The 24,812-nt window shown below is 53.9% G+C and overlaps 1 protein-coding gene across 4 annotated transcripts in view; it reads left to right on the top strand.

The window, feature by feature from the left end:
- The first annotated feature begins 6,565 nt into the window (after window positions 1-6,565).
- PCGF3 (polycomb group ring finger 3) overlaps window positions 6,566-24,812 on the top strand; it is a 56,917-nt gene continuing 38,670 nt past the window's right edge. The window contains exons 1-3 of one of the 4 annotated variants that reach the window (XM_030314425.1): window positions 6,566-6,731; window positions 22,474-22,514; window positions 22,836-22,988. The gene's annotated coding sequence lies outside the window, so the exon portion shown is untranslated. The remainder of the gene's footprint in view (window positions 6,732-22,473; window positions 22,515-22,835; window positions 22,989-24,812) is intronic. The other 3 variants (XM_030314426.1, XM_030314424.1, XM_030314423.1) reach the window with 3 other exon arrangements.

Below are 24,812 nucleotides of genomic sequence, written 5' to 3'. Positions count from 1 at the left end.
GCAGGCTGCCTCAAAAAGGACGGCGTGCCCTAGTCCTTATCCTTATGGGAGGCCAATCGGGGAGTCGATCTGAAAACAGTTCACAAATCTGCACCGGAATGTGTACCTGTTTAGTTAAATGAACAACACCCGTGGCCGCCGTGGTCTGCACTCCAGTTGGCTCTCACCAGCAAAGCCCTTGGGGTTGCCTCCCCTAATCTGCCCTCTGTGTCTCTGCCACAGTCCAGGGAAGTCAGCCTGGGAGGCTCGTTACATCTTAAAGTCATGACAAGTATCCTCCGCCCCAGCTGGCCAGCCCCTCCCAAGGAGGACTCTGGGGTCCATTTTTTTCGTGCTGCTCAGACCTGTTCAGCCAGCTAAAGAAGAGGGGGGATCAGTGTTCTCACAGGTGCATATGCACACACTGTGAGGTGGCCAGTTGTTCTGTACGTGCATGGTGTGAAGTGGCGTCTAGTATGTATACGAGAGAAATAAGGATCTAATGTTGCGCATGGCCTGACGTGCGCCTGTTTTGTGTGTCTGGTACGGGATGGTATGATAGTGTGTGTTCGTGGTGCGTTATGTAAGACTGTACGGTTTTTGGTACGTGCGGTGCAAGATGGGTCTCTCGCACGTATGCGTAATGGTGTGAAATGCTTATCTGTTTTTTTCTGTCTGAATGGGTGGGAAAAACAGGCATCTAATTCTTTGGTGTGTATTATGTGAAGGGTGTGTGTGTGGGGGGGGGGGCATAAAATGAGCATGTGTTAAATCAGAAATTGTGCTGGGTCTGAGATTTTGCTCTACTTGTAAGCTAACAAGGTAGCCTACCGCAGGTCACGTATGTGTGTATGCAGGAAGCACGGGACCCAGGTCAGAGGTGAAGGGCAATGCCTTGTGTTGGCTCCTCGGGTCTTATCTCCATGGGCAGACAGGTGGCATGCACTGCAGTGGGGTACGTTTCAGAGGAACCCTGAAATAGGAAACTCTTATCTTAGACAGGACTACTGTGACCCTCCCCACCCTGCGTTCCAGAGAGAGACCTTCTCTTCGCACTGGAATATGAGCAAATCTTCTCTAGGGAGGGGAAGGGTGGGTATTTTTCCTGGCTATATTGGAATGTCTCTGAGACAAACATTCCTAATCAGGCTCTAAACGACTTTGCTCTGACGACCTGGACCATGCAGAAACAGAAACATGAGATATTCATGGAGAACTGCCTCCCAATAGGATCTACCCTTCAAAAACACCTCTACGAGGACCTAATTTTTTGTTTGAGGATATGGCATGATGAATCTTTTAACATGGTGTTCTGAGGTGGAAAGTAGTGGGGGGGTGGAGAAAAGGGGGAGACATGAGTGTTTATTTGTGAGATGGGTGTCTAACCTTTTTCTCTGTATGGTTGAAATTAGTATCTCAGTTTTCTGTGTATTATGTGGTATGACATTTTGTGTAAGTATGATATACTTAGGAAATTTTTCATGTACATTGGAAATGAATGGGTATCTGTTTGTGTAGAGTGATGTCTTTATTTGTGTGTGTGCTTTGAGGTCATTGCAGCCCACCTGATTGTTGTTTTGTTGGGGTTTTTTTAAAAAAATGTTAATGCTTATTCATTTTTGAGAGGCAGAGATAGAGCATGAGTGGAGGATGGGGCAGAGAGAGGGGACACAGAATCCGAAGCAGCTCCAGGCTCCGAGCTGTCAGCACAGGACCCACAGGGCTCGAACTCACGAACCATGAGATCATGACCTGAGCTCAAGTCGGGCGTTGAGCCAACTGAGCTACCAAGACGCCCCGTTTCTTTTGTGGTTTTATCCCTCTCTGTTTTATGAGGGGATTCAGAGAGACGCAGAAGTCCTGCTACTGCCACCAGCCGGCGGCAACCCACAAGGATTTTAACACGGGCAAGCACATAGGAAACAAGCAATAATCCCCATTTACTGGGCAAGTGGCAGCACTCTGCACACCCTCTGTCCACACTGCTTATCTCAACAATGCGGTCTGGCTCTCGTCGCTCGTGGCAACCCCGTGACAGCATAGATGGGTATTTGCCTCTCTGTTTGCAGCCGCCGGGACCCACAGGGTGCAGACTCGATTGTTTATTAATTATCACATGTGGTACCATGTGGACTGGCTCGTTTTTTCTATTACAAATTATGCCTCAATTAGTAGCCTTGTTCATGCTTCAAAAAAAAATTTTTTTTTTGCATTTTTGCCAGTGTTTTACCAGTTTTCCCAATTTATCTTTGGGATAAATTCCTACTTGGGGATTGCTGGGCCAAAGGATAGATGCCCACCTAGTTTTGCAGGTTATCGTCAATCTCCCCACGGTTTCCAATAGCAACGTATGAGGGTCTTGCTATTATATATTGGCACCGTTTAATAAGGTGAGTTATCAAATGGCGAGGCTTTGTCACCAGACTGGTCAGGAGAGGCCTCAGGTGATATCTGACCATAGGCCTGAGGAAGGAAGGAGCCCCACGGGCACCAAGGATGGGCCATCCAGGTCTAGGAACGGCTCTGCCAGGCCTTGAGATGGGAGGGCCTAGCGTGTCCAGGAGAGCCATGTGGTTGGAAGAAGTGAGTTGGGGAGAGCAGCCAGGGCCGGGCCAGAGTCAAGGCAGGGCTTGAGCCCAAGGCAAGACCTTGGAGGCTCAGAGCATCCACTGGGCTGCTAAGCAGAGGCCTGGCACCCTCTGACTTAGGCATTGAAGGATCAGCTTATTGGCTGCTCTGTTCAGCACAGACTGGGGGCGGGCACAGAGGCTGCGGAACCAACCCAGACAGGATAGGTGGGTTCAGGCCATGGCTGCAGCTGTGGAAGCCATGGCTGGATGAAGGCATATTTGAAGACAGAGCCAACAGGACTTCCCCAGGAATTGGATGTGGGAAAACAGAGAAAGAGAGTCATCAGGAATGAGTCCAAATGTTTGTGCCCCAGTAACAGAAAAGGTAGAGTGGCTATGAGAGAGGAAAATGGAGGGAAGCGGGTCACCCGGGAAGGCCCAGAGTTGTGTCCTGAACCTGGTGGGAATGATGTCTGCTGTTCACTGGAGGGACACATAGTGCATAAACATTGGAGGGCAGCCAGCATCTGGACTGAGCTTAAAACCATGGATGGAGTGGGGCGCCTGGTGGCTCAGTCGGTTAAGCATGCGACTTCAGCTCAGGTCATGATCTCACAGTTCACGAGTTCGAGCCCCGTGTTGGGCTCTGTGCCGACAGCTCAGAGCCTGGAGCCTGCTTCAGATTCTGTGTCTCCCTCTCTCTCTGCCCCTCCCCTGCTCACACTCTGTCTGTCTGTCTCTCTCTCAAAAATAGGTAAACATTAAAAAAATTAAAAAATAAAATAAAATAAAATAAAACCAACAGGGGCAGAGCGATCACCAGCCAGGAGAGGAGCCTCAGGGAGAGGAGAGGAGGCCTGACAGGAAGAGCCCGGGAGGACAAGAGGATGGCAGAGGGGCCAAGAAGGTGCTAGTCAGGGGGCAGAGCATGAATGGAGAACCAGGCAAAGGGAAAGTGTTTCAGGAGAGAGCAGCGCAGGGGTCACGGAGATGACCCTTGGAGATGGAGATGACAATGGCCCTTGGCACAGCTGCACAAAGTCTTGGGTGTCTGGACAGAGCATTTTGTTGGAGTGGGGGCAGAACAGAAGTCTGAGGGTTTAAGAGAGAACATGGAAAGGGAAAATGGAGAGGCTGAGTGTAGACAGCTCTTCGGAGAAGTCGTGCTGTGAACATAAGCAGAGAAGTACACCATCAGGAGAGAGCCTCACTCTGAGTTTGTAAGCAAATGGAGTGACCCAACAGAGAGGATGGCCTGTGGGGGAGGGGGGGTGAGGAGGGACAGCTGGGTGGGTGAGCAGAACAGGCCAGTGCCCAGGGATGGCTGGGTGGCATAGGAGTGAGGACAGCTCACCTTCCAGGGAGGAGGAAGCAGTGGGCTGGGGGGCAGCCTCCTCTCACTGCTTGTACCATGGTCTCTGGCTTCTTCTTTCTTTATTGCTCTATCGGGGTATAACCACACATACGTAACCTGTACACTTTGATGAGTTTTGACCCACAGATACACCCATGAACTCATCACCACCATCAACACAGCACACATTTCCATCTTCCTAGGTTTCCTTGGGTCCCCTGTAATCTACCCGCTCTTGGGCTTTTGTTCTGAGTGACACCCCTTTTGAGCAGAGGAGAGACATACCTTGACTAATGTGTTATGGCAGTTACTATTCTGTGTTGAGAATAGGTTGGGCGGGGGGCAAGGAAAGAAGCAGAAAGACTAGTCTGGAAGCCATGCACTAATCCAGGAGGAATCAGTGGGCTTGGGCCAGGGTAGGGACGGAGAGCCATAGCCAGATTCTGAGGGGTCTGCTGACAGCAGTTTTGGGGTTGGAAGAAAAGACCCCACTGTCTTGGCTTAGCTGGCGTGATGGGGCCCTCTCCTCTGCAATGGGGGCTGGGGTGGGTAGCAAGGTTGGGGGAAGATCAGGAGTTGATACTCTGATATCAGAACCTGAGCTCCCTAAAGATATCTCAGTAGAGATGTGGCCAGCCAGTTGAATACAAGAGCCCAGGGTTCAGGGTCAAGGTCTGGGATGTTGTTGCTGACAAGGTCTCGGGAGAGAGCAGGCAGGCCAGATGTCTGGTCTGCATCCTTTGAGAGAGACCAGTGGCCATGCGTCATGCACACGCTCCTGGCTCTCCCCCCTTTGCAGACAGATGGCTACGGTGTCAGAGGGCCCTCAAATGACTTCCTAGGGTCACTGTGCCCTCCACCCAGAACTGATCCCGGCCTGTCGTCCCCATTTTTGACATCCAGGCCTCTACTCCCGTCTGGGCCAACTTAGCTGCCATGTCACTGGAAAATAGAGGCAGCTGGATGAGAGGGTGCACAGACCCCCCACCTCCTGCATTGGGGCTGCCTCCTGCAGCGTGAGGGCCGCCACAGCCCAGCCCCATCTCCAGATCTGGTCCCTGGCCCCAGGTGAGGACTTGGGCTCAGGCAGCCTTCCCTCTCTCCAGCGTGGCCAGCCTCCCCCTGCACTGCACCAGTACCACTGAGGCTGCAGCCCAAATGTGAAGCAGCCCTCTAGTCCCAGAAGCTCCTCCACAGCAAACCACCTGGAAAAGTTGCCTGTATTTACCCTCCTCTCTTGAGCCCACCACAATCCAGTTTTTACCCCTACGTAACCTGTACGTAGGCCAAGGCCCCAGAAGGGTCTCACTCCCCTTGCCCCTTTCAGCAGCTGACCAGACATCACTCCTTCTCTCCAGCTGTCTCAGTCTCAGTCTTTCTTACTGGATCCACCTGGACTTGCTGATTTTTCCACGTGGGCAGGGGGCTCAGCCCCCCAACCCTCACTCACTCTTTTGACCAGCTCACCCATCTCCACACGCTGCAGACTCATCCTACACGTACTACACAGCGGCTCCACTGGGGGGCCAATGGACCTTACAACTACACTCTTGACTCCACCCTTGTGCACTCCATCATGCTGCCCGGACTGTCAGCAGCCGCCCACCCTTCCAGCTGTTCCCCACCCATCCCTGCCTCTTCTCAGGCTGATCCCCCAGCAGTTCACACTTCCTCCCCTCCAGGGCACCACTTGCCTCCTGCTCTGCTCCTGCCAGACAGACACAGCACAGCCAGAGGGAGGCTTACAATGCCAGCACCATGCCGTCACCCCTCTGCTCATAACACCCAGGGACCTCTCCCTCCGACCTCATCTCCTGCCTCCTCGTGCCCCATTCCCTCTGGCTTCCATGCTGGCTCTCTTCAATCTCCCCACTGTGCAGCTTGGTGCTGGCAGGACAACTTGCCTGTGAACCCCACCTGCCGATACTCGCAAGGCCCTTACCTCTATGTTCCTACTCTGTGCTTCTATGGCGCCTTCCCCTCTGTCCCTTCCATGCCCACCCACCCTATTGTAACTAACACTCCAGACATCCACGGCCTCCCCCAACCAGTTTATCTGGCTCCCACATTATATCAGATTTACTTTTTCTTGTTATTGTCCCCCTCCCGCTAAGGTGTGGACCGCACGAAGGGGTGGACGTCACGCTCCAGGGCAGGGCCTGCGCAAGGGTGGACACACAGAGTTTCAGGGTCGGCCCTGCTGCCCACTGGACTGGGGCCCGGAAAGCAGGGCCCTGTCCGTGTGCGGCCCCCGGCTCCTGCCTGGTGCATGGAGAGCTCTCGCTGCTACGTCCCAGGAAGGACTGAATTGCAAGAACGAGACGGATTCCGCCACAGGAAAGCCCCGGTCAGGTCCCGGAGCCGGAGTCGGCGTCAGCTGCCTGCTGAGTCCAGTGTACAGGAAGACTCATGCCGCAGACCTCACCCCCTTGGTCCACGCCCCCTCGGGCCACGCCCTCACGAGCCCCCGCCTCCGCCGGGGGCCCCGCCCCCGACACCCTCCCCTCTCCAGATCCCTCGGCCTAGCCCTGCCGGAACGCGCCTGCGTCTTATGACCACGCCCAGGCCCCGCCCTCGGGCTCCGCCCCTCCAGATCCCGCCCCCCGCCCGGCTGCGGGGTGGGAGCCGGGAGGGCAACGCGCATGCTCCATGTGCGGCGCCCCCGACTCGCCGCTCGGCTCCGCTCGGGCATTTCCGCCTCTTTGTTTTAAACTCCGGACGGGTTTTTTTCTCCTGCTCTTGGGGGGGACCCGGAGGGAGCGGCGCCCCCCCCCCGCTCCCGGCGCTGCCCCCGCGTGCGCCCCGCTCGCCCGCAGCCGAGACGGCAGGTCAGTGAGTCCGCACCCCGCCTGGCCTGGCCCGAGGCGCCCGCTCCTCAGGCCGCGGCCTCGGCCCGTGTGCGGGCCCCTGAGGCTCGGAACCCCGGCCCGCGCCCCTGCGCCCCTGGTTGGCCCGGCCCGCGGGAGCCCCGACACCGCTGGGCAGGCCCCGGGTGCGGGCGCGACCCACGGGGTCGGGACCCCGGGCGGGTCACGGGGAAGGTGGCCGGACCCCAGGACGGGTCATCGGGGAGGGACCAGGGAGGACCGGATCCCGGGACGGGTCAGCGGGGAAGGCCAGACCCCAGAACGGCTCACCGAAGAGGGCCAGACCTCAGACCCACCATACAGGGACCAGGAAGTGCTAGACCCTGAGATAGGTCACTGAGGAGAGTCAAACCCTGGGATGGGTCATCCAAGAGGGTCCAACGCCAGCTCGGGTCACTAAGGGGGATTGTGACCCTGAGACCCGACAGGAACCAGAGATGTCTGGACTCTGAGACAGGTCACTGAGGGGGGCCAGCCCCCAGGATCTGGCAGGACCTAGGGAGGGCTGGGACACGAGGCTGGGTCACTAAGGAGGGCCAGGACACGGAGGCTGGTCCCAAAGAGGGCTGGCATGCTGAAACAGTCCTGTGAGCACTTCTGAGACCCTGAGACAGCCCCTTCTGAGTGGGAGGCCAGGACCCTGGGATCTGCCATGAGGAGGGTTCATCCCATGTGACAGGCTCCGGGGATGACCAGGCCCCAGCTAGGTCATTTAGGGGTATCTGGATGCTGGAGCGGGACCATGAAGAAGCGAGGCTCTCAGGGAGGGCCAGGACACTGATAAGAGCTGGAACTTGGAGACCGGTCCCTGCCAGAACTCCTGAACAAGTCAGTGGGATGCACCCAGATCCCAGGAGCAGAAAGGAAGGCTGGGACCCTAAGCCAGCCCTCCAGGGGTTTGGACCCCTGGGGCAAGATCCAGAGGTGCCTTTAATGTGCCCATTCTACTCAACTGGACCCACGGCTGTGAAGGCTTGGGGGCATCAGGGACCCTGCTCGCCTGAGCCCCACAAGTGCAAACCTCCCTGAGGCCCCCGATATTATGAGCACCGGGGCCAGCCCCACAGACCTTCTGACCTTCAGCAGATGCTGCCTGGCTGGGCCCCAGGGGCAGGTGTGAGGCAGGGTTAGGGTCTGTCCTCTTCCTTCTAGGGGTTCAAGTGGAGCTCCTAGTCCACACTGGCTCCATGCCCCAGTGCCCGCTCCCCAGATCCAAGAAGCTGTCTCCTACCCTGTTCTTCCTGCCCCTACTGCAGGGCTGCTCTTCTTTCCTTGTGGTCAGTGTCCATCACCTTCAACCACTCCTGGCTTCCCCGCCCTCCGTTGCTGGAGGTCAAGTGGTCGGGTGGGTGTATCCTCCATCCAGGTGTGTTTTTAGTGTCCAGGAAGTTCCAGGAGGAGTGGGGTTCCTTAAGGAGTGTTGGAAGCTTAAGGAAATATTTGGGGGGCACTGGGCCCAGGGTAAGAAGGTTGGAGTAGGTGAGCATACATGTCAGGTGAGTGGGTCAGGCACCTTCTCCACTCCAGGAAAGGAAAATATTAAAGGACCTAGCAATGGGGGTCTTTGCTTGTTTGAAACCTTTGGATGAGACTTTCGTCTAAAATTTGCCCGTGTGTTCCTTTAATTTGGAAGTGTTGATGAAAAAGAAGGGTATTCTATGTGCTGCTCTTTGATTGGGTAATGACTCCAGAGCGTGTCCAGTAAGGTAGTGCTGGAGGACTTTAAGAGAATGAAGAGCCAGGAGGGCAAGGGCCTCGTCCAGCTCAGCTGCCAGAACTGGTTCCCTGGCCTGAGGTCGGCCGGCAGTGCACGACTGTTGAATGAAGTGAGTGCGTGAATGAATGGATGAAAGGCAGGAGTACTTTTAGAACTTGTGTTAAGTTTGCAAACTTATCCACAGGTTGGACAGTAGGATGAGGTACAAGTCTAGAACTCTGAGCTGTGTGGACTCCCAGGGGAGGCACCTGAATTGGTCACTTCAGCGTCTCATTTTGTGCCACAACGTTGCCGCTTGGTTACTTAGGAGAAAACCTAAGATTTGCAGTTGAGATTTTCAGATTGACATTTCATAAGACCGAATCTTAACCAAATGGAGTCCCTGAATGGTCTAGCTTAGGAACTTTTATTTGCCAAATGTATCCATACTTGGGACCTTCCTACTCAACACTTCTGATTTTTTTTTTTTTTAATACACACTTTACTTTTTTAAAAACTTAATTTGTTTTGTGAAGTTTTGGAAAAGACTTGCAAAACTGGGCATTCAAGTTTGGTTAGGCTCTGTTTTCCTATTTTGGGATTTTTAAAGGTACGATAGTGCTGTGTGGTTGTATTATTTATATATTGCTGTCCAACAAATTACCCCCAAACATAGTGCCTTTAAACAACATCAGCTATTATCTTACAGTTTCTGTGGTTCAGGAATCTGGGCGCAGCTTAGCTGAGTCCTGTGGCTCTGGGTCTCACAAGGCTGAACTTAGGGCGCTGGCTGGAACCGTGGTTTCATCTGAAGGTTTGACTGTGGGATCTGCTTCCAGGCTTGCTCACTCAGCTGTTGGCTGAAGATGTCAGTTCCTTTTCACATGGGGCTCTCCACAGGACAACTCAGAGGGAGCCAGTGATAGAAGAGAGCGAGCAAGGAGGCCACAATCTTGATGACCTAATCTTGGCAGGGACATCCCATCCGTTTGGCCACATTCTCTTTGTTAGGGCCTAGTCACTAGGCCCAGCCCTCACTCAAGAGGAAACACGTGTGTACTGGGTGGCGGGGTGACACACGCTGTGGCCATCAGGGTTCCGCTGATCTAGGGCCTGCACCTGAGAAATACCCAAGTAAATTAACACTTGTGTAGAGGGTAGCACGTTGAAGTACAAGGTTGCAGCAGCCCGGCTGTCTCTTTAATTGTATCGGTTCCTCTGTTGTCGCCATTAATGACTGAAACCACTGGAACTTACACATGAGGGAAGATAAATTATAAATAGGGAAGATTGTTGGGAATTAACTTCTAATGTAACACACCTGTAGCAAACCGTGACCCGCCCCCTCCACCCCCACCCCCGCGCTCAAATTAAGTGAAGTGGTGTGGAATTCATTGATAGCTTCAAGTGCAATGATTTCAATGTTTCCCAAGAGTCATTTTATTCCTAGCAATGATTTTGCTCCAGAAATTGTAAACTGACCTTTGTAAGAAGTTTTTAAGAAGTCAGATCCTGAGATGTTTTGGATATTTGACATTTGTAAGGAAGTCATGCTCCAGGAGCCTGTATGCAAGGTCCTCGGTGCTTAGGACCTGTGGCTCTGGGGTACCTCTGTCTGGCACTCTGGGCTGGGCTGTAGCATGGGGCTGGAAAGGACACCATCCGGGGCCCGTATGGGAGGCCTCCATGCAGGACTTGTCCCAGGAGCCCTACGTGGACGGAACTGTCACCTGTGCCCAGCTCTCTAGATCTGCCAAGGCCCCACCCAGCCAGTGTGAGGCGGGGCCCTGGGCCAGTGACTGGAATGACTTATTTGGGTTGTTTGGGTCTATACTGTTAGTCTTTAATCTATTAAATGGCAGGATTTATTAATTCATTTGGAGCTATTTGCTTAGTGGTGAGAATCAAATTTGAAGTTGAAAACGTATTTTTCTTTTACTGTTGAAATATGTTGAGGTTTGGGGACAGTTTCTTATTACCTTTCTGGTATTTGCTGTTAATAGTCCAAAAATGCTTCACAATCCCTTGTCCTTCAGAAAATGGAACCACAGGATACTGTTGTACAAGTGATAGTGTATCAATTCAATTGTAAGAAGACCTTTAAAAATAATAGGACTGTCATTTCTGATGTGGCATGTTCCTCCCTACAGAACTGAATTATCTGAAGGCCAAAATGACAAAGAGCTATAATGAAACACTTAACACATGACGAGAGAGTTAGTTAGGGTGTGAGCCTTGCTTAGACACATTTTCAGAACTGTCTGTTGAATTAAGCAACGGCGTCTGTTGAGAAGAACTAAAACTCACTTGAAAATACCGTCCTTAAAAACTGTTGGGTTGACTGTTTTTTTTGAAGAGAACTTCTAATATTTAGGTGAATTTGGAGAGTGGAGGTTAATTGGATTATTTTGCAAATGAATCAATATTTGCTGGACTTTGCTACATGAACAGCAAGTTCCAGATGTTTAGCAAGAAATATGCAAACTGTGGAAAGCTGTCTGCATACTTCTTTGAAGCCCCTGCTAACTGACTGTGGGCTTCATGGAGGCAGTGGGTGTTGTGGTGAATGTCAGCCGAGCCCTGGCTGGTGTGTGTGGTCCCGTCCCGGAGGCGCGGTGTGTGCGAACCTGTTTAGTTCTCAGAGCCATCCGAGGACTGCTGTTTGATCCCCCCGCCCGCCCCCCATTTGCCTGATGAACATGCAGGCACAGGGCACAGTCACAGCTAGGAAGTCAGGAGCAGAGAAAGGGTAGCCTTTCCTTTTTTTTAAAGTTTCAAGTGATTTCATTTTACTTCCCCCCCCACCCCCAAGTTTTAATTTCAGAGAAAACACAGTGGAGAAGAACAGAAAGAATTCTGCACTGAGCAGTCTTACACCCCTGCCCCGACCCAACAGTTATTCATGCTTTGCCATATTTGCCTCATCTCTTTTTTCTAAATACGTATTTATCGTCATTGAATCATCTGAAAGTAGTAGCCACAGACAGCCTACCGTGTTCCTTAAGTAGTTTAGAGCACACAGGTCACAGGACAACCACGACATCATTATCACACCCGAGAAGTGGGCTCTTACTTCACATACTAGCTAATTTCCTGTTCATTTTCAAGTCTCCCCCCTTGTCTCAAGAATGTCTTCCATGTGTTTCCCTTAACCAGACCCAGGCAGGTTCCTGGTGTGGCACAGCGGGTCACGTGCCTCCTGAACCAGACATAACTGGGTTCCCAGAGTGGCACTGGGGGTCATGTCCTTCCTAAACCAGACACAGGCAGGTGCCCTGAGTGACACTGAGGTCATGCCCCTCCTGAAACAGACAGGTAGCTTCCCTGCATGGCACTGGAGGTCATGCCTTTTCGGAACCAGACAGAGGCAGGTTCCCCGTGTGGCACGTCCCTTGGTGTCTTTTCAGGTTCCCCACTTGCCCTCCACAGGGTTGACTTTTCTAGGCCACCTGTTACATCTGGATTTTTCTGAGTCTTCACTATTTGTGTCCTCCACTTTTGTCTGTTGTCCCTGTGTACTCTGTAAACTAAAGGGAACGAGGGAGAGGCCGAGTCAGGCTCGAGATTTGGGAGATCACTTCATAGGAGCAGTGAGTGAGTGTTTCACGCGACTTTGGGGACATGTGTTCAAGTGGTGGTTACTCGGGTCCGTGCTGCAGGCCATACTTCTGGCGCCCCGGTCCCCAGTGCCAGGAGAGATGTGGAGCCCCAGCACAGGAACCCAGGGGAGAGTCCCACTGTCTTCAAACAAAAATTTTTTTTAATTTTTTTTTTTTTAACGTTTATTTATTTTTGAGACAGAGAGAGACAGAGCATGAATGGGGGAGGGTCAGAGAGAGGGAGACACAGAATCCGAAACAGGCTCCAGACTCCGAGCTGTCAGCACAGAGCCCGACACGGGGCTTGAACTCACGGACCGTGAGAGCATGACCTGAGCCGAAGTCGGCCGCTCAACCGACTGAGCCACCCAGGCGCCCCAATGTTTTATTTATTTTTGAGAGAGAGAGAGAGAGTGGGGGAAGGGCAGAGAGAGAGGGAGATACAGAATCCGAAGCCGTCAGCACAGAACCCGACGCGGGACTTGAACTCAGGAACTATGAGATCATGACCTGAGCCAAAGTCGCACGCTTAACCAACTGAGCCACCCAGGCGCCCCAGAGAGTCCCACTGTCTTGCGATAGGGCATGTCCTTCCGGGCCACCTCATCCGTCTCTGATGGGGAGGTGCCCTTGGCCCTGTTAACCCTTCCTCACAGGCACACAGGGGCAAGTCCTACTTGTCGGCTTCCATACTTTTTAGCAGACTTCATAAAAGGTTTAGTGGGTGGAAAGTGTTTGAAATTGTTCGTGGAAATAGGACTTCTGCTGACAAATAACGTTTCCCTTGCATAAAGCAAGTGCCTTTCTTGCTGTAGAGACACGGCTGGCTAGAGACAGCCGGCCTTTTATTGAAGGCAGCCTGGTGAAGAAGACAGACATCAGAAACCAGGAAGGGGCTCAGTCAGCTCAGCCGCTGCAACAGAACGTCGTAGATGGGGTGGGGTGCTCACACGGTGGAGACTGAGAGGCGGCGAGCCCTCTTCTGTCTCTTGTAAGGACACTAATCTCATCACGGGCCCACCCTTGGGAATCTAACCCGAATCGCCCCATGGGCTCCGTATTTGGAGATGGGGGCTTAGGGTTTCAGCACATGAATTTTGGGTAGGCACAATCCAGTCCCCACCAAGGGGCTCTAGCTTCTTCTGCTGGTTTGTTAACCTGTTCCTTGTCACTCCAGTTGGGAGAATAGTTGCCTAATGAAAATGTTTCCGGGGTTGGTGGCCACTCTGTATTTTACATGCTGGGGAAACTGACCCTGTCTTCTGCTATTAATTCCGTTTCTTTTAATACCGTTATGTTAATTTTGTAATTCTGCATCGCAAATTGCCACAGAATTAGTGGCTTAAAAGGACACCAACTCATTAGTCACAGTTCCATGGGTTGGAAGTGTCGTGCAGTGTGGCTGCCCGCCCCCCCTCCCCCCCCTCCCCCCCCTCCCCCCCCCCCCCCCCCCCCCGCCCCGCTCAGGGCCTCAGAGGCCGAAATCAATGCGGTGGCTGGGTTGCAGCTCTCATCTGGGACTCAGGTCGTCTTCTGAGCCCGCCCGCTGTTGGAGAACCCATGTCCTGTGGTTGTGGCACTGGGGTCCTGCTGTTCTGCTCACTGTCAGCTGGGGACTGCCCTCAGCTCCTGGAGGCCCACGGCTCCTCGCCCCAGGGCCATGAGTGCTTGACGGGTCCAGTTGCCCTGTGCCAGGCAAGTAGGACTCGTCCCTCTGGCCTCCTCTTCTGCCACCAGCTGGGAAGAACATTGCTTTGAAAGGCCATGCTATTTGGCCAGCAGATACTTGCTCTGTTTCAAGGTCAGCTCATTTGGGACCTTAATTTGCTCCTTAAAAATCCCTTTGCAGCAGTGCCTGGGCTAGTAAGGCAAGAGGTATGTGTATGCCAGGGCCTTCTCGAGGCTACCTTGGAATTCCGCCTGCTATAGTCCCGGCCCTCCCAAATTGATATCCCCCCAAATGCCAAACACACCTACCCTTCTTCTGAGGTTCCCCGGGGTCTCCTCCCACTGCAGCACCGGCTCAGAGTCCCAAACCTTGCCTGAGTCCCAGAACTCCAGAGTCTCATCCCCCGGGTCACCCGCTGGGTACCGCTTCCGGGCACTTGCGGACCAAGCGACACAGTTAGCCTTCCCAGCGACCCCCACGCAGCGGACAGGTTGTGGGACCACAGGTGTAGATTGGCCAGTTCAGAAGTGGGAACTGGACACAACAGGAAGTCCTGGGCCCAACACGGTTCTGAAACCCAGCGGGGGATCCCCAGTCAGGAGCTCGGGGTGACCCCCCTGGCTCCCTGCTTCGCTCCCTGGGCTCCCGTTTCTGCCCTGAGTCAGCCTTCCTCGTGAGGGGGATGCGTGTCCGTAGCTGAGCGGCCTCTGTTGGTAGAAAACCTGGGGCCCCACAGCCCCTTTCACGGCATGTTTTTTGTCTTCTCCAGGGGTTGGATCTGGCAGTTAAAATGGATGTGATTGTATCATGATCTGTTATACAGCTGACTTCTAATCTCCCTTCCTTTTTCCTTACATTGCCTGACGTTACTGTCTCCTGTTCCAGATTCTCAAGGGTTGCATCTGAGCCCTTGTCCTCCTTGCTCCTCTGTCCTCGTCCCCCTGCCCTGTCTGGATGCCTCATCCTCCAGGCCAGCCGGCTTCAAAGTGGTCATTGTACGCTTTGGGGGATCCCTTGCCCCGTCAGTGGGGTGTCTGCTGCTCTGGCCCCTGCCTCCAGGCCCAAGGTCAGATGTCCCTCTGCACCGGCTCTCCTCTGGTCACTTTCTAAAGCAGCCCCTCCACCTGTTCTCTGCTTCGCTGCCTTGACCTACTTTCTCAGTGGTGCTCATCTCTCTTTGCTGATGAGTTTGTCACGTCTCGTCACCAGCTGGAACAGGAGCTCCATGAGCACCAGGCCTGTGATAAGGTGTGAGCACCCTGGTTGGCTCAGTACGCATGCTTCGGCTGAGCACTTGAGCACTTTCCTCAGTGCTCTGAAAGAATCGCTTTCTTACTGGTAGGGTTCACTGTTGCTGATGAAAATGCTATCTGATTCCCAGTCTGTCGTGGGGAGGGACCTCCTCTCCTCCCAGAACCTTCAGGGCCCTCTCTTGTACCCTTGATGTCTCGAGATTCTAGGACTTGGTTAGACATGGGTCATTTTCATTCTCTGTGCCTGGCACTCAGGCCTTTGCAGCCTCATGGTTCTTCCAGCGGGGGGAATACTTGGATAATTTTTTCCAAATCATGAAATAAAATATTAAAGTATATTTGGAAGCTCCGTATCTCGGTTTTCTGTTTTTTCTAAAACACCTGTTGCTTGGATGTTGGCTCTTTTCTATTTCCTGTCTTTATCTGCTCTTGGAGAAGGTTTCTCAGCTTTATCATATAACCCTTCCATTGAATTTTTAATACTGCCAGTCACATGGCTGGCATCGTAGTATAGGGAGATGGGTAGTAACAAAATAAGTAAATTATAAATTCGAGGGTAGTGTCTTAGATTTGTGGTGTGTACCCACATAGCATGTAGTTTTAAGTAAGATGGTCTGTAACAGTGTTGCTGGGGGTAACATCTGAGGAGAGGCTTGACAGAGATGAGGGGCCCCGTGTAGCCATATGACAGAGAATGTTGCAGCTACAGTAAGTGCAAGGGCCACGAAGAAGGAGCACACCTAGAATGTTCTAGACCTAGCAGGGTCCACCGTGGCCACGGTGGACTGCGAGGCAGCTTGGGCATCGCTGGCCACTGGAGCCACTGGAACGCTTTGGAGAGTCTGTGCCACAGCCACCTGCTCAGGTGCGTTTTCATGGGATCCCTGGGAGCTGCGTGTGGGCAAGTGTGGCATGGTATGCCTGGACAGCAGGGCCAAATGGGGTAAGTGTGAGGGGTACAGCTGCCCCTGTCTCTTGCACACGGGTGTGCGGTGGGCAGAAGGTGCAGGAGGGATGGCGGACACGCAGAGGAAACTTGGAGATGCTGGCACCCGCGTGGAAATGCCCTGCCTTCCCAGTGGAGCATAGGGAGTTGACGTCTGAATTTGGGGTCCGGGAGTGTCGAGCTGGAGGAACAGGAGGCACAAACACGGAGGTGGGGGGCCAGTGGGACGTGACTGGAAGTGAGGGTTGGCGTGGGCTCGGCCACAGGGACTGGTGCCCGGGAGCAGCTCGGTCCGCTTGCGGTGGATGTCACTGATGGGGCGGGCCTTGGTGTTGCTCAAGACATGTGCCTGGGATCCCACCCTGGACTGTATGTCAGGTCACTAAGTTACACCCAGATATTTGTACAAACTCTTAATTTAAGAAGTAAAAATTGGGAATAAACTCACCAGTAGAAATGACCATCAGTCTGCCGTATCGTTGAGCAGGTATTCATCGAACGCATGTTAGTGGGGTACTGTGTGATCCTCCGAGCACCCAGTGATGCAGGAGGAGTAGCCGGGGGGGGGGGCACGGTGTCCCTGAGTGGGGAAGTGAGGACGAGGCCTGGGGAGGGAGCCCCGTGCAGCTTTCTGCAGGGCTGAGACCATGGTGACCTGGGGGTGACGGGATGGCAGGGGTGGAGGTGGGGCGTCGGGTCCAAGTTAGGGGAGAAGGTGGAGCAGGGATTTCACTGTCCTTTGAGTCACAAACCCTTTTGAGAGTCTAAATTCAAAGCATTTTTGTTATTTCATTACTTTTTTTAAAAGCTTTGATGGTGGTATGTAGCCATGTAGAAATACATTTAAAGTTTCCCTTTTTCTCGTAATCTTGACCTGATTTCAGTGACCCAGGGAGGAACATTCGTGATCTGGTTCTGTTTATCTGGAGGTTGCGATAAATCCTGGGTGTTTGGCCCCCGTGCAGAGCCCTGCTGGCGGCTCCTCCAGGCCCGGCTGGAGGACCTGGTGACGCCCTCACGGGGCGCGCTGGCTCGGCAGCTGTCAGTGCCACGGCCCCACTGGTGAGCAGGACTGCACCACGAGCGGGCAGCAGTGTGCGAGTGAGTTAGCTGGGTGCCGGAGGGAGAGCAGTGAGGAGCCAGGGGTCTGGGAGGTAGGCCCCAGGCAAGAGGCTGCAGTGGACCAGGTGGCAAAAAGTAGGGTTCTTTCTTAAGCACCTGCTGCGTGCTGACTCGGGCCCTCTGGCCGGTGGGAGAGAGAGGCCCATCAGATGGGGCACGGCGTGCGGAGGCAGCTTCCCTCGGCCTTACACGTAAACATCCCGACCGTAGCAGACTGGTTTGTGAGGCGAGGGTGTTGGACGTGGGGCAGGTTCAGCAGTTTGGTGATTTTTGTGTAGAAGTAAGTACAAACAGGACTTCTAGAGTGCTTAGGTGAAGATAGAAATCTCTCTCGTTGGTTGCTCAGTGTTGACTTCCTGAGCAGCAGCTCTGGGGTGGGCACGCTGCCGGACACGACGTCCCCCAGGGAGCTGCAGCCTCAGCCTGCCTGGGGGTTCACAGTGCCATGGGAAGCGGCCTGGGCACGGCTCTGAAGATGCTGACGGCGTGGGAGTTAGAACAGCAGCTGGCTTTAGACCTGGGGTTGGGGGGCCTTTCCGGGAGGCTCAGGGTCTCACTGACAGCCTGCTGCCCTGAGGTTGGAGGGCCGGGCTGGCAGGAATGGTGCACACCGGTGGCACTGGCACGGACGAGCGCTCCGACACGGACGGGCTCTGCCCGTGGATGGAGCCTGACCTGGACAGACGTTGTTAATGGACGGGGCTGGTGTGGACAGAGCCTGACGTGGACGGGGCCAGCGTGGATGGAGCCTGACCTGGACAGACAGTGATAATGGATGGCCCTGATGTGGACAGAGCCTGATGTGGACGGGGCCAGTGTGGATGGGAGCCCTGATGTACATGGGGCTGGCGTGGCTCATCAGGAGTCTGGACCCTTTCAGGGGTTTCGTGCAGGAAGGACATGTCTGATTGGCTTTTCTACATGTTGCTTAAACTTGTCCATGAGACTGGGTGTAGGAAGGCCTGTTCTGGATGGGTCTGCCATCCAGATGGGAGCCATGGAGTGTCCAGGGAATGGCCGTGGGCTCAGAGGGCGTGGCATTCAGGGAGGAAGGGGCAGGACTGGGGAGAGGATGGTGTGGGGAGGAAGGAGAGAAGACAGAAGGACCCCCACAGGGCAGCTGGAGCTTGGAGGTGGGGGGCGGGGGGGAGCAGGTTGGCGATTTCTTAGAAAGTTGTCAGATAGCCGTGTGTGGCTCCCCGTGGTGGGCATTTACTCCAGAGCGTCTGTCCACCCAGAGGTGTGGCCGTGAGTGTTCACAGCAGCCTTAGTCCTCACAGCCCCACAGGAAACAACCCAAATATCCATTTGCTGGTGAGTGGGCCAACAAAATTTCAGTGGACGCTGCTCAGGAGGAGAACGAGCTGTTGATGTGACAACGTGAGCGAGCCTGGAAACAGGATGAGGGAGACAATTGTGCTGTGTGACCCACAAACACAGTGCCCAGAACACGCCCCCTCGGTGCAGTTGTTGGGCAGACCGGGGGGTCTCTGGGGCGAGGGTCCTCATCTCCGTCGTGGTGGTGGTTTTCAGGCAAACGTCAAAACTTAACAAGTTGTCTCTTTATTTATTTTTTTTTTTTAATTTTTTTTTTCAACGTTTATTTATTTTTTTTGGGACAGAGAGAGACAGAGCACGAACGGGGGAGGGGCAGAGAGAGAGGGAGACACAGAATCGGGAACAGGCTCCAGGCTCCGAACCATCAGCCCAGAGCCCGACGCGGGGCTCGAACTCACGGACCGCGAGATCGTGACCTGGCTGAAGTCGGACGCTTAACCGACTGCGCCACCCAGGCGCCCCCCAAGTTGTCTCTTTAAAATACGTGCAGTTTGTTTTGTCAAATATTTCTCCTTAAAAGCTGTTTAATAAAGGTTATGGGATAGATAGATGAATAATCTAGAAAAATACAACTTAGCAAAGCTAATGAAAAAGCAAGTGGATGGGACGCCTGGGGGGCTCAGTCAGTTGAGCATCTGACTCTTGATTTCAGCTCAAGTCCTGATCTCATGGTTCGTGGGATCGAGCCCCACGTCGGCCCTGTGCTGACATCTCGGAGCCTGCTTGGGATTCTCTCTCTCACTCTCTCTGCCCTCCCCTGCTTGTGTGTTCTCACTCTAGTGCAAAACAAATAAATATACTTTAAAAAAATAATTGGAAAACTTTAAGATTCTTGTAAGATGTGGTTAACGAAAGGAAGGGATGACCCCTGGGTGTTTGCACAAGGGGGTGGATGCAGGTCCCTTCTCCTGAAGGGTCCCCGGGGCAGGTGGGCCTAAGGAGGGTTCGAGCCGCACGGGAAGTTGGGACCAGCCGGAGGGGGTGCTTCCGTCGGGGACCCCACGGTCACGGAGCCGCCATCGTGCCTCGCATCTGTGGGCAGGGCACACCACATGACGCTGTCCTCACTCAGCTGCGGCTGAGGCCCGAGGGCCTGAGCTCTGGAGTCCACTTGCCGTGTGTGCTGGCACGGGAAGGTACCCCCCGTGGTTGACTAGTTATAATAACCACATTGTAACGCATCATATTGTAGTCCGAGGTTGGCTTTTTAGTAAAGATGGAGATCTGTGTATACGTGTGAAAAGTATTTAAGGGTGAACCCACAGAGGGAAATACACCATCACGCTAAGGACGACAGCTCCTTTTTGGTGATTAGGGTTGTAGGGTTCTTTTTTTCCTTAATATTATTCTTTACTTTCCAAATCACGTTCAGTAAATGTGCGTATTGCTTTCATATTGCAAAAGAAACCCAATGTACTCACCTAAAGGACAGTAATGCAGGATGTGGGTGTGATACGGGGAGGGCGGGGTGGGGAAGTATCCACTGAGCGGTGCCCAGGGGCTCGGAGGGAGGGCGTGCTCCGGATCGTGGAGCCGTGTGCAGCAGAGCGGCCGGGACGGAGGCACTGGCCTAACAGGAAGGACTGTCCGTGGTGGAGGAGGCTGGTTGGAGGGGCGGGTCGAGGTGAGTGGACAGGGAGGCAGGACCTCTTCACACAAGCATGGCTGCCTCTGGGTCCGAGGTGTGCCTGACACACCACCCACGCCCTTCTGGAATGCTCCGGCACCAGTGCAGCCAGCCTCCGTGCACCACGGCAGGGAGCCACATGGGAGAGGCTCGGGTCTCAGACTGGAGGGGTTGGCCAGACCACGGTCGGGGCAGTGACCAGTGATCTTGGATACAGGTTATGTTGGTAGCGTCCTCGTCACTGGAATCTTGTCAAGAGCAGTTTGCTGGAGTCGGGGGGTGGCAGATGCCAGGGAAAAGAGTGCGCTGGTGTGGGGGGCCTGTAACACCCTCACTGAGTGTAGCTTGCATTTTCTGGGTTACTAGTGAAGCTGAACATTTGAAAATATGCTTGTTTGGATTTCCCTTTTTGTGAAGTGCCCGTGGTTCCTTGTACGGTCCGGAGCCGATGTTGGCAGATGTCTTGTGTAAAGAACCGGGCAGCAAACACCTTAGCTTTTTGGGTCATCTGGTGTCGAGAGTCCTCAGTCCCAAAGCGGTCACAGACAGGACACAGGTGAGGGGGCGCGGCAGGCCCCGTCTCGCTTTGTTTCCAGGCCAGCCTTGCCGAGCCCCGTCTGGACTGTAGTCTTACCCACGGGGGTGTTTTCGTCCACCGTGGCCTCTTCCACTCTTGTGGTTTTCGATTATCTGCTGCCCTTCTCTTTAAGAAAGTTGCTCTTCCTAGGGCGGTCCGTCTGTGGTTAGCGCCTTCTGATTGTTTGGTAACCTTTTCTCACTGAGGTCAAGATGATGTCCTCCCCGGGATCTTCTCACATTTTGAATTGTGCTTTCACACGTGGGCTTCATCCACCTGGAGTTGATCGTTTGGGGGTGAGGTAGGGGAGATCCCTGTTACGAGGTAGTAAGAGTTGGTTTTCGTTTCGGTTTTCCTGTTTCATGACTGGGGATGGCATTGACGGCAGTTTTCTTCATTGTAAAATGCACTTTTTGTGGAGGTGTCGTCTACACAGCCTGAAGCTCACCACAGTCTTCGGTGTGGCTGGTGTCCCTTGGTGCATCTGTGACCGCACCCCAGTCCCGACCCCAACTGTTCATCCCCTCAGCCTTCCAGCCACCGGTCCCTGCCACCGGCCGGTCCACAGGCACCCAAATCTGCCTTTTCTAGAATCGTGTGTGCGCTGGGACACGCACTGTGTGGTCCTCGTGTCTGGCTTCTTTCCTGCAGCACAGATTTCGCCCCTTGTTCATTTTGGTTGCTGAGAAGTACCAGCTGTGTGGATGGGGCACTTTCCGACTCCCACCACCCGTTGATGGGCACTGTAGCTGTTTCCAGTGCGGGCTGTTATGAATAAAGCTGCTTTGAACATTCAGGCATAAGCCTTTGAGTGCGTATTCGTGTTTGTGTCTCTTTTAAATTAGAGAATTTTTATTAGCTTCTAAATTGGTGAAGAGGTTTTTGGTGGGGTTTTTTTAATGTTTATTTTTGAGAGAGAGAGAGAGAGAGAGAGAGAGAGAGAGAGAGAGACCGCAAGCAGGGGAGGGGCAGAGAGAGTGGGAGACAAATCCAAACAGCTCCAGGCTCCGAGCTGTCAGCACAGAGCCTGACGTGGGGCTCGAACCCACGAACCATGAGATCATGACCTGAGCCAAAGTTGGACGCTCAACCGACCAAGCCACCCAGGCATCTAAGAGTTTTTTTAAAGTCATGAATGACTAATGAATTTTATCAAATGATTTCTCTGCATCTTTGGGAAGATCTTGTCGTTTTTCTCCTTTTTCGTCTTTTGTGAAATTGCTTCTTTTTCTCATATTAAGCCCCCTTGTAGTCTGGGGTAAACCTAGCTTGTGAGGCACGAACCTCCTTCTCAGACACTGCTGGGTCAGGTGACTCCACGTGCTGTGACTCTGACACTAATGTCCACCAGTGAGGTCAGTCTGATTTTCCTTCCAGTTCTGGTCTGGTGTGTGTGGATGTTAGTTTCATAAAAAGAGTTGGAAAATACTGTCTTATTGATTCTCCAAGTGGGTTTGTTTGAGTAGGTTTGCTTTGGCTCCTTGAACGCTTGGTAGGACTGCCCTCGAGATGGTAGGCCTTCACAGACCTTCATCCTGTCTCCTTGGGCTTCATAACATGGGATGTCCCCTGCCTGCCCCCACAACTCCCACATGCTCCCCGTGCACTCCCCTGTCTCCCACGCCCTTCCAGCCCACCAGCCCCTGGGCCTCAGTGACACCAGACTGCCACTGAGATCTGCCCGTGTGTCTTTGGTCGATCCTGGTTCTTCGCTGTCTCAATTCTTATTTTTCTCTGGGTTGTTTTAAGCAAGCAAATGAACAGACCGGTGTAACTGGGCAAAGCCAAAGCTGCTGGTCTGGGGACGTGGGGGGAACACGGGCTCTGTGTGGTCAGCACGTGTGAGATGACACTCCTGGGTTGTGTGTCTCCACAGGCTTCAAGATGTAGCAGAGGGCTCCGGGCTGCCGTGTACAGGTAAGTGCGGTCTGAATTTTCTTTCAGTGCACGCGAATTGCTTAAATGTACCTTGGATTGTACTTTGTGAGATTATGGTAGCCATAGAAGAAGTCAGTTCCCTCTGACTCCTTTCACACGTAATCTCTGACAGCTCTGGAGGAGATTAGGGCACAGCTACTTTACATATATTCAAGTTTTCTCTTCATTAACACTTCTGCTTGACTCTGTCGTGTTGTTTGCTACGTGGGACTCACCTAAAAATTCTAGAAAGAACTTAATGGCAGGACTGTGTGCATCAGACATAAAAGACGTGAAATAACACGTGCGTTTCTGTGCCAGAAGATGGACAGAGAGCAAGGGACGGAGGGGAGGCACGGAAGCGAAGACCCGCAGGGCAGAGTGCGGCCGCTGGCGAGGTGCCCCAGTGTCAGAGCAGCGGCCTGAGCGCCCAATGCGAGGGCAGGAGGAGGGGGCCGAAGACGTCTAGAGGAGGTGAGGCACGGTGTCCCCAGGGTCCCCAACCCTCCGTTCCCACAGCCACTGGTGTCAGGTGGGGAGGAGTCCACAGCCGTGAGAAGCCCACCGTTGAGACAGGGCCGTGTGCTCACATTCGCTGCCGACCTCCCCTAGTGTCCCTCCTGCAGGGAGGTCGGAGACGGGCCAGGCGAGGCGTCTCAGGGTTTGCCGGCAGGTGCAGCTTGTGGAGGGTGCGGGACTGAAAGGTTTGCACCCCTTTTGCTATTTGCACCCCCACCTGGTGTCCAGTGTCCGGTGCTGAGCAGGGGCCGCCGAGCATAGGAGGTGCAGGGACGGTGACAGTGGACATTTCCCTCCTGAGTGCAACTCCTTGTGGGCCTGGGGGCAGGACGGTGGCTGGCCATGGGGCCCAGCGTGGGCCGAGCGGGCACTCGGCGGCAGGGGTCCCTCAAGTCCGCTCTTGTCTCCGAATGCGGTGGTCAACAGGCAGAGGGTTCCTCTTCCGGGCTGTCAGGGCCGTCCCCTCAGCCAGGGGCTGCGCTTGGGTGGCCCGCCCCTCCACCTTCCCTTGTCCCCGGTGACCTCCCTCCCTTGGGGCTCATCCGGGGTTCCCTGGCGGTGAGACTTGTAGCGGGAGTCTCCGAGGGATGCTGTGTCTTTCGCAGCTTGAAGGCTCTCCTGCCGCCCATCTGGTGCCCACCTGCTGTCACCTGGTCACTCAGTAAGTGACGTCTACGCAGCGTCTCCACACCGAGGCCCTGCTCTCACTCTGCCTGAAAAGTGGTAGGGGGTCTTTGAGACTGAATCTTCTCTTCCTCAACAAAGCCTCCACTGGTGACTCCCGAATAAATTGTCACCGCAATTACTAAGGTGGTGGTGACTCCTACTCCACACGATCAGCTCACCTTCTTCTGGAAAGACGTGTTCCTTTCTTACTCATCTGTCTCCCTGTGGACTTGTGAGCTTCTGGGTTATTCTGTCGATTATAATCTGATTCATTCTGTTCACCTAACGATAGTTACTGCTTATCTTGAAGTTCTAGTTGCCCCGGGGTGTCTAGTGGGGCCCTTTTGAGCTGGGGCCAGGTCCCCCTGCTCCAGTTCTGTTACCTTCCGGGCCCAGCCTTGGGTCAGTCACCTGCTCACGCACCCTGGTTCCTCGTGGTGGATAGTGCTGTAAGCTGGGACCTAGGCTGCCAAGGAGCGCTTACTCCCAGGCCCTCTCAGGGGATAGAGCTGGGGAGGGGGTGTGGAGTCCACAGCCACATGCACACACACGTCTTTATCTCTTTACCCACCTGCTCATAAGCATGAGCTCACACTGACCCTGGTCCCTCAAAGGGGCCAAAGGCCCTGTCAGTGCCGGCGTGACCGCGGCCTCTGTTTTGTCCTTATGAATCTGCTTGTCACCCTCATGCAGGGCCACGCCAGTCTTCTCCACGTCGTTCTGATTTCAGCGTGTGTGCTACTGAAGCGAGCACTGTTGTGGCTTTCGTTTCGTGGTTCAGTTACCTGGGGGTTGGGAAGACACTTTGTCGCTGAGCACATTCCTGTCTGACGGGAATATTTGCGTGTGGTCACATCCTCAGTGGCTGGCTTGGAAACAGCTCCTATAGAGGGCTGTGGACATGAGGGCAGCACTCCCTGGGGCCAGCGCGGGGCCTCACGCCAGAGTCCTTCATGTCGGCAGGGCCCCGTTTCCTGCTCTGCTTTGCTTGGGATGATTCCTGGGTTTCCCTTCTCTCGGGTTGTTCTCTGTCTTTTTTTTTTCTTTCTTTTTCCTGGCTCCACACGGTGGTGCTGGGTTCCCAGGTCAGTCACCTGGCTGGCCTCAGTGCGC

The sequence above is a fragment of the Lynx canadensis genome, chromosome B1, assembly GCF_007474595.2.
Source record: "Lynx canadensis isolate LIC74 chromosome B1, mLynCan4.pri.v2, whole genome shotgun sequence".
Lineage (NCBI taxonomy): Eukaryota > Metazoa > Chordata > Mammalia > Carnivora > Felidae > Lynx > Lynx canadensis.
This window is presented reverse-complemented; position numbering and strand designations above follow the sequence as displayed.